At 39.6% G+C, this 12273-nt stretch overlaps 1 protein-coding gene across 1 annotated transcript in view; it reads right to left on the reverse strand.

The window, feature by feature from the left end:
- Positions 1-2797: 2797 nt before the first annotated feature.
- Positions 2798-12273, reverse strand: part of LOC124789071 (prolactin-releasing peptide receptor-like) — a 256192-nt gene continuing 246716 nt past the window's right edge. Inside the window, exon 2 of the mRNA XM_047256363.1 lies at positions 2798-2894. The gene's annotated coding sequence lies outside the window, so the exon portion shown is untranslated. The remainder of the gene's footprint in view (positions 2895-12273) is intronic.

Raw genomic sequence — 12273 nt, forward strand, 5'->3', positions numbered from 1 at the left:
CGATGAAAATGGAGTAAGGCTTATTGTTGGCTGGCTCTCCCCAGAGAATATCATTGAGTTGTAACAGAGACTTTCCTTATGTGCTGGAATGGCAGAGGCCCCTTTTCTTACTTCCATGTGACATAGGAATATACCAAACCTACACCTTTCAACAGTACGTTTCACTATACACGCTCCATTGTAGTCTTCTTTTCTGTCTGGCAGTAACAACTCCAAATTCTGAAGGCTCAAGCACTGCTTATATTTATGCATGCAAAACAATTATACATTTGTTAGCTGAGTCACAAGTCAGGGTAACTATCTAAACTAGAAACTGTGGGACTTTACGCACATACTTTGAAAGTGATTTACTGGCTAAAAATATTGTTGGAGAACGCTAATTCCTATTCGGATTTTGATTTCTCAGGTATTTTACGACTCTGATAGTCATATAATACCTCTTATGTAAATTTTAAATTTGTACTCTCAACACACAGTAACATCACGTTGTAAGCGCAAAGTCGTCTCATTACAGTTTGTAGAGGAACATGATATGTCAAGTACTGTTTGCGAAGCTATTATCTTGTCCCAACACACAAATGTATTTGTGAGCGAACCGTTCGGACGGGAGTAATTGGCAACGGAAGTCCCTTTGAGAGCTACTATGGAACCACTACTTTGGTGGTAATTAGGGTAATTGTGGTCTAGTCATTTTGCGTTGCACACAGAAGAGGACGAAGTGTAGTACACCTTCAAAGATCCTGAGCCAGTCTGTTAGCTTCAAACAGTAATTAATGTTCCTATGTATCCACACAGTAATTATAATGGCAAGAGAACACAGAAATTTACACATCAGTGGCAGAATAGCAATATTGTATCTGCACTATATAAACGATGAGAGGGAACAGGTAAACTAAGTATTCTAGCAATGTACGCATATGTGTTTCCGGAGGCATTCAGGAAAAATTCTGTAATACGTATGCTTGAAAGTAATCATTTATGAGACGATATTGCTACATGCAGTGAATAATCCTATGTGTATATGGCTAAAAGGAGCCATCTGACTGCGATGTAGGAAGAGTAGGTTGTGAACTGGAAGCAGGTTTGCTCGGAAATTGCCGCTTTGGCAACTGCTGTCGTGGTAACAAAGTTCTGTCATCCCTCGAATGGAGATGGCACTTCTTCCCCAGTACAATAATTTAGCATTCACCTTGTGGAGATCGCAGAAGGTGGATAACAGGCAGACAAAATCAGTTAAGTCAGAAGACTACACTGGAATTTATCTCCTGAGGAACAAGTAAACATGTCCGCTGGTTGTGGTAAGCAGACTTGCTGTGGCAGAGGGAGCAGTTAATTGTTTAGCTCAACAATGTTCCCAGAGTATCAAATGGTGTTCAGAAAAAAGTCGTTTCAATGTTTCAAATGTCGACAGTGTGACTGCTGTATTGTTCGTTGGAGATGCAGTTCAATAATGAGTTCCGTATGACATTTTTATGCAGAGATGTTCAGTATGACGCATCTGGACCTAACTCGAAACTAGATAATTACGTAAAACGTAAATGTTTCCCAACTTCCGTGCTGATTGCGTAAATCGTTGGGATCTTCAATTAACGAATGTATGGAACTGCGAGTCCGTTTATACCACAATTAATGTAAGCTTTAGAATCTTTCCTTCTCCAATAAGAAGTGATTTTGTTGTGAAAACTAGAAAGCCGTGTATAGCTCTATTAATGAATACATTTTAGATAACACAGGTAGCTAAGCTGTTTATAAGCTAACTGCTTTTGCTCGAATTTTGATGCCACTGTGCTGACTTTAATTTTTATTTATACATAGAAAAACATTGCTTTGTTGCTTGTTTATACTGTATGGTAGTTGGCTGATCACTGTCGATGTATGTGCAGTGCTTCCTGTTGCGTTTACAGATGTTGCTACGGACACTAAATAAAGGTCTACTTACACGGAATTTTATTCTTTGCTTCATTATTGTGTTTCAGTGTTAACATGTGATTGCCAGTTCCATTTGTTCATAGTACATTCGATTACTGTTGTGTTGTTAGCATGACTTATATCTACGTGCTTAAGATTTTTACTGATTTCCACATACATATTAAGCTAAAGACCGCCTTTATTTTAAAAGAACTGAAGTAATATTTGCTGTCAAATGTACTTCATCATCTGGGTTTTTCCATACCCTGATAAAGCAAAGCGAAGCAACACATCAAACAAATATATGTTTCAGTACTAGTAGAAATTTTGCCTCCCTTCTTGAGTCTGATTTGGTTTTACATATTGCGCCGTTTGGAGCATAGCCGTCGGATGAAGTGCTATTTCTCATTGTGAGCATTCTTTGTCTTCAGCAAACGAAACCTTTCAATGTAGTTTAGTAGCCTGATTTAGCTTTAACATTCAAATACACTCTTTTATTTTAAAACAACATACAATATTTTCATTACACATCAATTACAGAATAAGTGTTATTCCTGACAGGAACATTTGGTAAACAAATTGGCTTAATTTCGACATATTACATTTCATTCAAACGACAAAGCAAAGAAAGGTTTACTGGACGTATATTAACATACATACATAATAATTTCCGAACCATCAAACGTAGCAATTTTCACTCAAATGTAGTTAATTTGCCTGTACGGTGATGAAAGCTTATGGTGCAGTTGACGGTGAATTCCGAATAGTATTCACAGCGAAGTAACTCTTGACAAAATTCTTATAAGGTTCTTCGTTTGATTTTGACATCTTCGGCAAAATAAATTCATGCTTTTTCTGTCGAGTCTTGTGTTTGACGTAATCGGGTGTCGGCAGGGGCTGTCTTCTTCACACGTGCGGAAAGACATCAAGTTTCCGATGCTGCCATCTGTGAAGACGCTTCGTCGACACTGTGCTGCTGGTCATGTCTGTGAACAGAAAGATAATGGAGAAAATATTGTTACTTCACACGTCATCATAAAGGAATAGTAAAAGAGATTCATGAGATGTTTAAAAATACTATTTAGACTAATATGTCTCAGAAGTCCAAGCACTTAATTAATTTGCTTTATATCGTTGCAAACAATGAATTAGAACATGCTCTACAAGAGTGACACTCAGTAGTTCTCTACCCAATACACGAGCACAGAATGGCCTGCCGCCGATTCCTGGATTGTGTAGGTACAACAGATATGGTCGTTTCTTTAAACTTTGTATGTGCAGGGGTGCGTAATATTCCATTATTGTGCCTCGTTTGAAAATATTGTTCAATACAGATTTGATTTTCTCTTCGTAAAACACGAGATTGCGTTTAAAAAGAAGGTTTTCAAAGTATTTTTCGTTTCATTTTGTTTATAGAGCTGTCCCTTGTTCGGCCGACAACAGTGCTTTTTTCGAGGTTGTCCAGCGATATTTTTTGAGTAGTTTATTTGTAAGCGGTCCCTGTTGTCCGGTGCCTCGTTACGAATTAATTGCATTTCGTTTGATTCCTTAACGCCACTTACCTTTGTGGCTGTATCGCAGAGAAAATATCTGCAGAGCAGTGCGAATATCGCTTTGGACAGCACTAATCCCACTCTACTCTTCGCCCTAAGGGTATCGTTCGGTATTTCTCGGTTGTGTCGCAATGCTAGTTGTGCGTTAACAGTGGTACATAGCGGTATAGACAAAATTTACTATTAAAGAGTTGGCCGACATGCACCAAGGGGTATACGTTCGCTGAATGCAATGGAAAATCACAAAATGGCACACTACTGATCTGCTCTCTTATGGATAGCAACAGCATCACAGTACGGTACGTTTGCATTTGAGAGTGGCCACATTACTCTGTGATTCTCTCTCTGTGTTTGGGTGATTGCATATTACTGACGTTTTCGCTGTTCTGGTGGTGTTTATAAAGAAACGATGATTATTGAGGTAACAAACCAAATAATTCCGAAGTATATCATAACTTTGTAACTACCCTTGCTGATTATTGATAGGTCACACTAAAACGCTAAGAAAATATTCCTGAGCAAGCTCAAAAATTTTATAGTTTGATCACTGGTTCACCTTTTTTATCGGGATATTCTGACACTTAGGGGAAACAAAGATAATGTATTGTAAATTTTAACTCTTTATTTAAGGAACTGTCTAAAAGCTAATTGTTGGACACAGAATTTAATTTTACTGTTGGTAAAGAAAATATTGAATATTATGTTCACAAAAACCTTTAATGCTTGGTGCTCCAAACTTTAAAATAAATATCAAAGGACATCTTCTAAACACCATGAGCTACACCTGAAATGTTTCTTTGCCAAACCAGTATTCGGGGGAATCAGCCATCATCAGTGGCATCTGACACAGTTGTATGTTCCTCTGTGTATGTTGTCATGTTGTAGAAACTGATGTACATACAGTTGTTTGTTCCTTTATAACAAATGCCACTGATTATGGCTCCGTTGTACATCCGAACACCGGTTTGTCAAATTAACATTTCCAGTACAGCTAATGGTGTTAAGAAAATGTCCCTGAACATATATTAATAAATTAGTTAGGGATGTTCTATGATGGAGATTTTCTCGTCTGTATGGTCGATTCGAGTGGTATCTTTTCCATTCATTGTACATGACTGTAGTGTAACCTTTTAACTGACTTTTATTGTACAAATCCTAGATTGGAACTTACTTTTTGAATGAATCTATTCCTTATTAGCAAATGTATGTTTTTTTATTCCAATTTTATGCAACGGCAATGTAAATTTTGTGCTGTAGTAAAGAGAGTAGTATACCCAGTTAGTAGAAAACGTACATCTGTTTAAATAAAGATGAACACGAAGGTAGTCGAAGTCGGATGGAGGGATTATGACATGGAAGTAAAGTACTGGAGGAACGGATTGTTCTCGTATTTTGTGGAAGCAACGCGTAATTTGTGGGAATAGATGGTTGGTAAAGTGCAGAGCAGGGTTGTCACGGAAAAGTTAAGTACTGATGTGCTTCGGGAGTTTTTAACAGCGTCACGAAGAGTGGCTGCTTGTAGGATAGTTATTGGACTTGTAGATGGAATTTTAGTATGAGTCTTACGTTTATAAAATATTCGGAACCTGAAAAGACGGATCGGCACCAGAATACGAATACGAAGAAGATTAAACTAAAGTCGTCTAGAAGGAATAGAGTCGACAGAACAGAAGAAAAAATTTATCACAAAGGAATTTAATGACAGACAGCGGTTACGATATCTTGAAGAATATTAGTGTCAATTTAGATTGTAATTGATAATATGTGGGCGGACAGAGCGAATATACGACTTCAAAACAAGTGCAGCCATGAACTCCGTTTTTTTCTGCATAAACAAAGGCATGTAGCACTTAAACTGTGTTTTAGAGAGAATAAATTGAGTTTCATTAAGACTATCGTATTTTTCACAGCAATAACAGCAAACCTTGTGGTTTGTAAGGCCATACCACATACTCTGAGAGTGAAAACTTTTAATAAACTGTCGCCCCGTCAACTAAAATGAATAACTGCGAGAGTGTATGTTGTTGCTAAATAACTGCTGTATGTGTTATACGTAATAACTCACTGCACCTTAAATAAAGCCTACCTAAAGTGATTTGAAGTCGTACACTGCTAAGATATTGTACTTTGGTAGCAAGAAACTTTCAGTTAATTCCTCTAACTTGTGACACGATACGAGATCGCCATTTTAGTGGTCAGTGCTAGTCAGCGACGTAGTTTAGGTTCAATCATCTTTTCAACGGCGGGGAAAAGCGGAATGTCGATATGGCGCGTTACGGAGCTCCCTGAGATCGCAACATCAACCTTAAACCAAAAACAGACAGCTAACCTACATGTACACGAATGCTATAGTTTTGAGAAGATAACTTCAGCTTGGTTGATTAAACTTTATGAGGGGCATAACAACAAAGGTAGTGTACAATGCAGTGTTTATTTGTTACAGTACCTACAAAATCCAATGTTACAATATCTGTAACTTTGAAAGGATATCCTGTTTATCATTAACTCTCACTCTGAGAGACATATAAGCTTCTGTTGGAATACCGCCTGCATTGTAGGCGGTGTTTGAGTTGATTATTTACAGAAGATTGTCAATAAACTTCATTACACGTACGTTATTGCCAGACTCACAGTTTTAGTGCAGGAACGTAATATACCGACGAGAAAAAAAATTTGTTCTTTCGTGAAACATTTGCAGTACTGTATGATAAATAGCGAACAGTGGAAATTTGCAGTGTGTCGTGCAGACCTAGTTTTACAGAGTGGCTATAATTAAACTGTGTTCCAAGTGCTACAGTGCGGGCGTCATACATCGCAGGGTGCTGAAACATCGCAGATACGTCCATTAGTTAGGGCACTCGCAGAGTACGCTGAAACAATCATAATTCCACTTTCTGACACCTCGTGAAAATGTGGCGTTTCAAGCAGTCAAATTATAGTGTGGGTGCAGGAACAGGGGACGAACGAACAAAGACATGATAACGGTGATTCTGGCCCGTTTGTGAGAATATTGTTCCAAGTTACAGCAAGTGTTTAACATGGTATCCCGACTCAAGAACATGTTGCATCCGTAACACAGAATGGTCTATTGCTGCTCGCAGCAAATCCGGTGTAATCAAAGCGATATGTCGTCGTATGCTGTCCTCAGATCAGGAAGAGTCTGGATACGTACCTGATAGACACGAGCTTGCGAATATCCTCACAACCATCAGCAAGAGGGATTTAAGTTGCGGGATCTGAAAGGTATACAGTTTGAAATTGCCTACAGATGAGGCGGTTGTTATCGAAAGTTTCTCTAAGTAAGTCTGTCACCTGAAAAGTGACATGTGGTGTCACCTCAACTTGTATGAAGATAGTGGTATGGACACAGTTGTGTCTTGCAAAGATGGAATGACGTGTTACGCAAGGAGGACCTTACACCGGGCAGATGTCACTGTACACCTAAAATGTCCGCTAGGTGTCATCTCCTCCGGGGAAAGAAAAAACCCGAGAGAGTGAAGAAGCTCTTGGAACCACATTACACAGTCACACAATCTAAGTGCAGTGGGTGTTCCTGCACAATACGTGGCCAAGTAGAGCCCTATATGCTACAGTTCCGTGCATTTAAGACTCCACATAGTGTATAATGTGCCTCGTCCGTCCAAAGAATATCCCCTGGCCACATGTTATCCATTCCTGCGTGTGCAAAAAAACGAAGAGCCAAGTAACGGCCTTGTAGCCTATGTCGGGGCTTCATCTGGACCGTATTCTCAAGCTTTTAGGGGTACCAGTGTAAAATGCGCTGAAAAATGTTTTCAACTTTTGACGAGGCAAGAGACAGTTACCATGACACGATTCCAACACTGGCTGCAGAATCTGAGGTACACTATGTGATCAAAAGTATCCGAAAATCCCCAAAAACATAAGTTTCTCATATTAGGTGCGTTGTGCTGCCACCTACTGCCAGGTACTTCATATCAGCGATCTCAGTTGTTATCAGACATCGTGATGGAGCAAAATGGGTCGCTCCGCGGAACTCACGGACTTAGAACATGGTCAGGTGATTGGGTGTCACTTGTGTCATAAGTCTGCACGCGAGATTTCCATACTCCTAAACATCCCTAGGTTCACTGTTTCCGACGTAATAGTGAAGTGGAAACGTGAAGGGACACGTACAGCACAAAAGCGTGCTGACTGACCTCGTCTGTTGATTGACAGAGACCGCCGACAGTTGAACAAGGTCGTAATGTGTAATAGGCAGACATCTATCCAGACCATCACACAGGAATTCCAAACTGCATCTGGATCCACTGCAAGTACTACGAGAGTTAGGCGGGAGGTGAGAAAACTTAGATTTCATGTTGAGCGGCTGCTCGTAAGCCACACATCACGCCGGTAAATGCCAAACGATGCCTCGCATTGTACAAGGAGCCTAAAGATTGGACGACTGAACAGTGGAAAAACATTCTGTGGAGTGACGAATCACGGTACACAATGTGGCGATTCGATGGCAGGGTATGGGTATTGGGAATGCCCGGTCAACGTCATCTGTCTGCGTGTGTAGTGCCAACAGTAAAATTTGGAGGCGGTGGTGTTATGGTGTGGTTGTGTTTTTCATGGAGAGGTCTTGCAACCCTTGTTGTTTTGCGTGGCACTATCACAGAACAAGCCTACACTGATATCTGAAGCACCTTCTTGCTTCCCACTATAGAACAGCAATTCGGGAATGGCGATTGCATCTTTCAACACGATCGAGCACCTGTTCAATATGCACGGCCTGTGGCTGAGTGGTTACACAAAAAAAAACATCCCTGTAATGGTCTGGCCTGCGCAGAGACCTGGCCGGAATCCTATAGAACACCTTTGGGATGTTTTGGAACGCCGACTTCGAGTCAGGCCGCACCGACCGACATTGATACCTCATCTCAGTGCTGCATTCCGTGAAGAATGGGCTGCCATTCCCCAAGAAACCTTCCGGCATCTGATTGACGGTATGCCTGCGAGAGTGGAAGCTGTCATCAAGGCTAAGGGTGGGACAACACGTTAGTGAATTCCAGCATTACCGATGGAGTGCACCACGAACATGTAAGTCATTTTCAGCCAGGAGTCTGTATACTTATGATCACATAGTCTATATGCTGCACGGTCGGCTATGGATATAGTAACTTCATCAACAACTGCCATGGGAATTGGCCGCCTCCCTCTCCCTGCTGTACCGCTAAATGCACCTGTTTCTTCAAATTTCTTGATCATATTCTTTGCCCTTTTATTGACATTAAGTCTCTTCGCAGCTGTTTCTATCGGCGATATTCCAGCAAGGTAGCCCTACCACTGCTACCGTTTTGATAACCCAACTTTTACAGCAGTCCAGGACTTGTCTCCTTAAGAGCCATTGTGCTTCATACTGACAACTTCAACCTTCATAACCTTTTACACCAAAAGTCACTTCACAAAAGAAATCAACATGCATCGCCAAGCGAAAAATAACGTACTGACGTCAAAACAGGTATCATTTCATATTCTGAGTGCTTACAGCGCCACATTTCCATATGGTGGTGGAATGTAGAACTATTACTTCTACAGCATACTCCGCGAGCGCACTGATTAGTGACCAAACCTATGATGTTTCAACATCATGTGATGTGTACAGCTCACACGCCTGCACTCTGAACACCTTCAGTTTAATTATAACCACCTAGTACCTATGTATATAAATTAACATTACAGAGTTAAGAGAAAATCTTACTTGCATATCTCACAAATACGAAGCAGCAGCCATTCTCCATGAGAACTAACTCATAAATAATTTATATCTGACTGGAATGATGGTCAGTTTAAGGCACAACAGGTATCTGTTCTAGGTCCTCTGGTTTTCTTGATACATATTAATAACGTGTCACTATACAAGTCAAGTGATTCTCAAAGTTTATTTTCAGTGACACAAGATTAAGAGCGGAAAGTGTGAAACTGAATATAAATCAGATGTGAGTAGCCCCAACTCTTGGCTTGTCCTCAAACAGACACAGTGGATATATTTTGTAAGTCATAGAAGTAAAAAAAAAAATTAAAAAAAACACAGAAATTTTGTTACCACCTGATGAAAATATAATACTTGAAGAACATAAACTTAAATTTGTAGGACTTAAGATAGGTGAAAAGTATTCTTGGAGGCATCAGACTGAAAATTTAGCGCAGAGAGAGAGAGTATTTTTAATTTGTATTTGCTTTCTAGAGCTAAAACCAGTTCGTTACAAATGGTGTTTGATGCGAGTTTCACTTGCGGCAATTTTAGTTTGATTTAGCTTATATCCGCATGTTCTGTCTGCTTATAAATTTTCCAGGTATAGTTACATTTTACATTAATGTTTTTAGCGTAATATCACATTGGTTTTCAGCACTACACACTCCTTGATGTGAAAAAGTGAAATATGACAAAATATAGAGTTTATTCACGTGCTCCTGACTAAACTTGTGACTGTCTGCATTGTGTACAGTGTTGAAACTTATCCGCTAGTTTTGGTTTTCACCTTATCAAAATAATGTTCCCTACACCTCTCTTTCTCATGTGAATATATTTTAATTTTGTTAGTATGTGATTATGTAATATGCAAGTGAAATAAAGCAGCAGTGTGAGAGCTGAAAATATAAATAGAGAGGGGTGAAGTGGGTGGGGGTGATTGGCATAAATAATAATTGTAGTGAACAATGAATGCAAAGTAGAGGAAGGAAAGGTGAGTTGGTAATGTCATGGGGAAAATGAGGAGGAGCTATAGGTAAATTGGAAGTTTGTGTGTGTGTGTGTGTGTGTGTGTGTGTGTGTGTGTGTGAGAGAGAGAGAGAGAGAGAGAGAGACAGAGAGAGGTGCTTCAGGTGATGTGTTCAATGATTTGGTATAGTTCCTGTTGTTGAACATTTATCTGATTGTTATTCAGCTGGTTACTGAGTGCTAGTTCTATGTCTATGTGGCAGTTTTGGTGAGAGGTGAGAAGTTGCATGCCTTTTCTCATTTTTATGATACTCATATCTTTTTGTACTTTTCTCTGTCTATGATATTCATGTTTAAGGTAGTCTACCACTGTTGAGTGGTTTGTATTGTATTTATATGCCTTAATGGGTTATACAGTGTCCCAAAGGTCCTGCAATTGAGCTGATATATACCACTCCACTGATATGTGTACAACTTTGTTTTAACTTTAGGATATTTTTCTGTTCTGAATTATATGTTTTGTATGCATTATTGTTGCATGGTTGCATGATTGTATTACGTTATTGTATGTTAGTTTATTTTGGTGGCTGGTCGTATGCCGTTTCTTTGTGGGTTATTGCTTGTATTAACCTTACTGGCATTTTATCTGTATTCCAAGTATGTCTGCGCTTATCCGTTGCTGTAGCTTGGTTTGCCTTTTTTGTTTATTTTTCTCTTAAGTTTGTCTACTAGTGTTTCTTTGTATTCATTGTTAAGTGTTGTGTCTTTTATAGTGGCTGGCTCTGACTGGTTATTAAAAGTGTTGAGGGGAATCTGATTGAGTCTGTTTGACATATATGTGACTGCAGCTTGATATGATTCTGTGGGTAGTCTGAGGTCGCATTTATTATTGTCTTTGTTGCTATGGGTTAACTGTATATTTCACTGACCTGGATGTGACTATCTTTTCTCATGATTGTGTCTAGAAAGTTGAGTTTGTTTTTTTGTTCTGCTTCTTTTTTAGACTTCTTGTTAATGCATATTGAAGTAACGTCTTCAGGTAACATTTATATTTTGTTCTGAGGTCCGCTTACAATGCGTGTTATGTCTTCCATGTTCCTATACCAGTAGATTATGTTGTGGCCTTTCTTTGTTGTTTCATCTTCAACTATTAGTTTTTTATATATTTTATGGAGTTGTTTGCTATTGTTCTTGAAATAGGTGAAACCACAGGTAAACATTCTTCTTTTGCGCACGATATCTGACTGAAATGGAAATGCATTTATTCTGTTATTAAGTGTAATGGATTCATTGATTCATCTACAGCTTCCTACGGTAACTAGTTGAATGTTTTCAGGTTTTCAATGCTTAATTCAGTGGTATTATTGACAAGGATAGAGACGAGATTTTCACTCTGCAGCGGAGTGTGCTCTGATATGAAACTTCCTGGCAGATTAAAACTGTGTGCCAGGCGGAGACTCGAACTCGGGACCTTTGCTTTTCGTGGGCAAGTGCACTACCGTATGAGCTACCCAAGCACGACTCACGCCCCGTCCTCACAGGAGACGAGGTACTGGCGGAATTAAAGCTGTGAGGACGGGGCGTGAGTCGTGCTTGGGTAGCTCATACGGTAGTGGACTTGCCCACGAAAGACAAAGGTCCCGAGTCCTAGTCTCGGTCCGGCACACAGTTTTAATCTGCCAGGAAGCTTCAAGGATAGAGATATACACGCTTCCTACCTCAAGGAAAACCCTGTAGCTCTAAATGGTATTTTATATCCTTAATGCATTCTGTTACTTAGGTGGTAACTCTCATCGTCTTTCATTTTCAAATTTATAGTATTGTGTGACCGATGTTTGCATTTGTTTGGCTCATAAGTATGTGAAAGCTGCTTTCAGATTTATTATTGGGCTGATTGGCATGTCTGTCTTATGGATTTTTGGTTGGTGTCCCATGTCAGAAACCTTAACTTTCCATGTTTCTCACAGTCTGAGAAGGCATGCTTTATGTTTTTCGGTTTGTTTTAAATGTGTGTATTTGAAATCTGTTTGTTGTTGTTGGGGTCTTCAGTCCTCAGACTGGTTTGATGCAGCTCTCCATGCTACTCTATCCTGTGCAAGCTTCTTCATCTCCCAGTACCTGCTGCAA

This window comes from Schistocerca piceifrons, chromosome 3, assembly GCF_021461385.2.
Source record: "Schistocerca piceifrons isolate TAMUIC-IGC-003096 chromosome 3, iqSchPice1.1, whole genome shotgun sequence".
In the NCBI taxonomy this organism is placed as follows: domain Eukaryota; kingdom Metazoa; phylum Arthropoda; class Insecta; order Orthoptera; family Acrididae; genus Schistocerca; species Schistocerca piceifrons.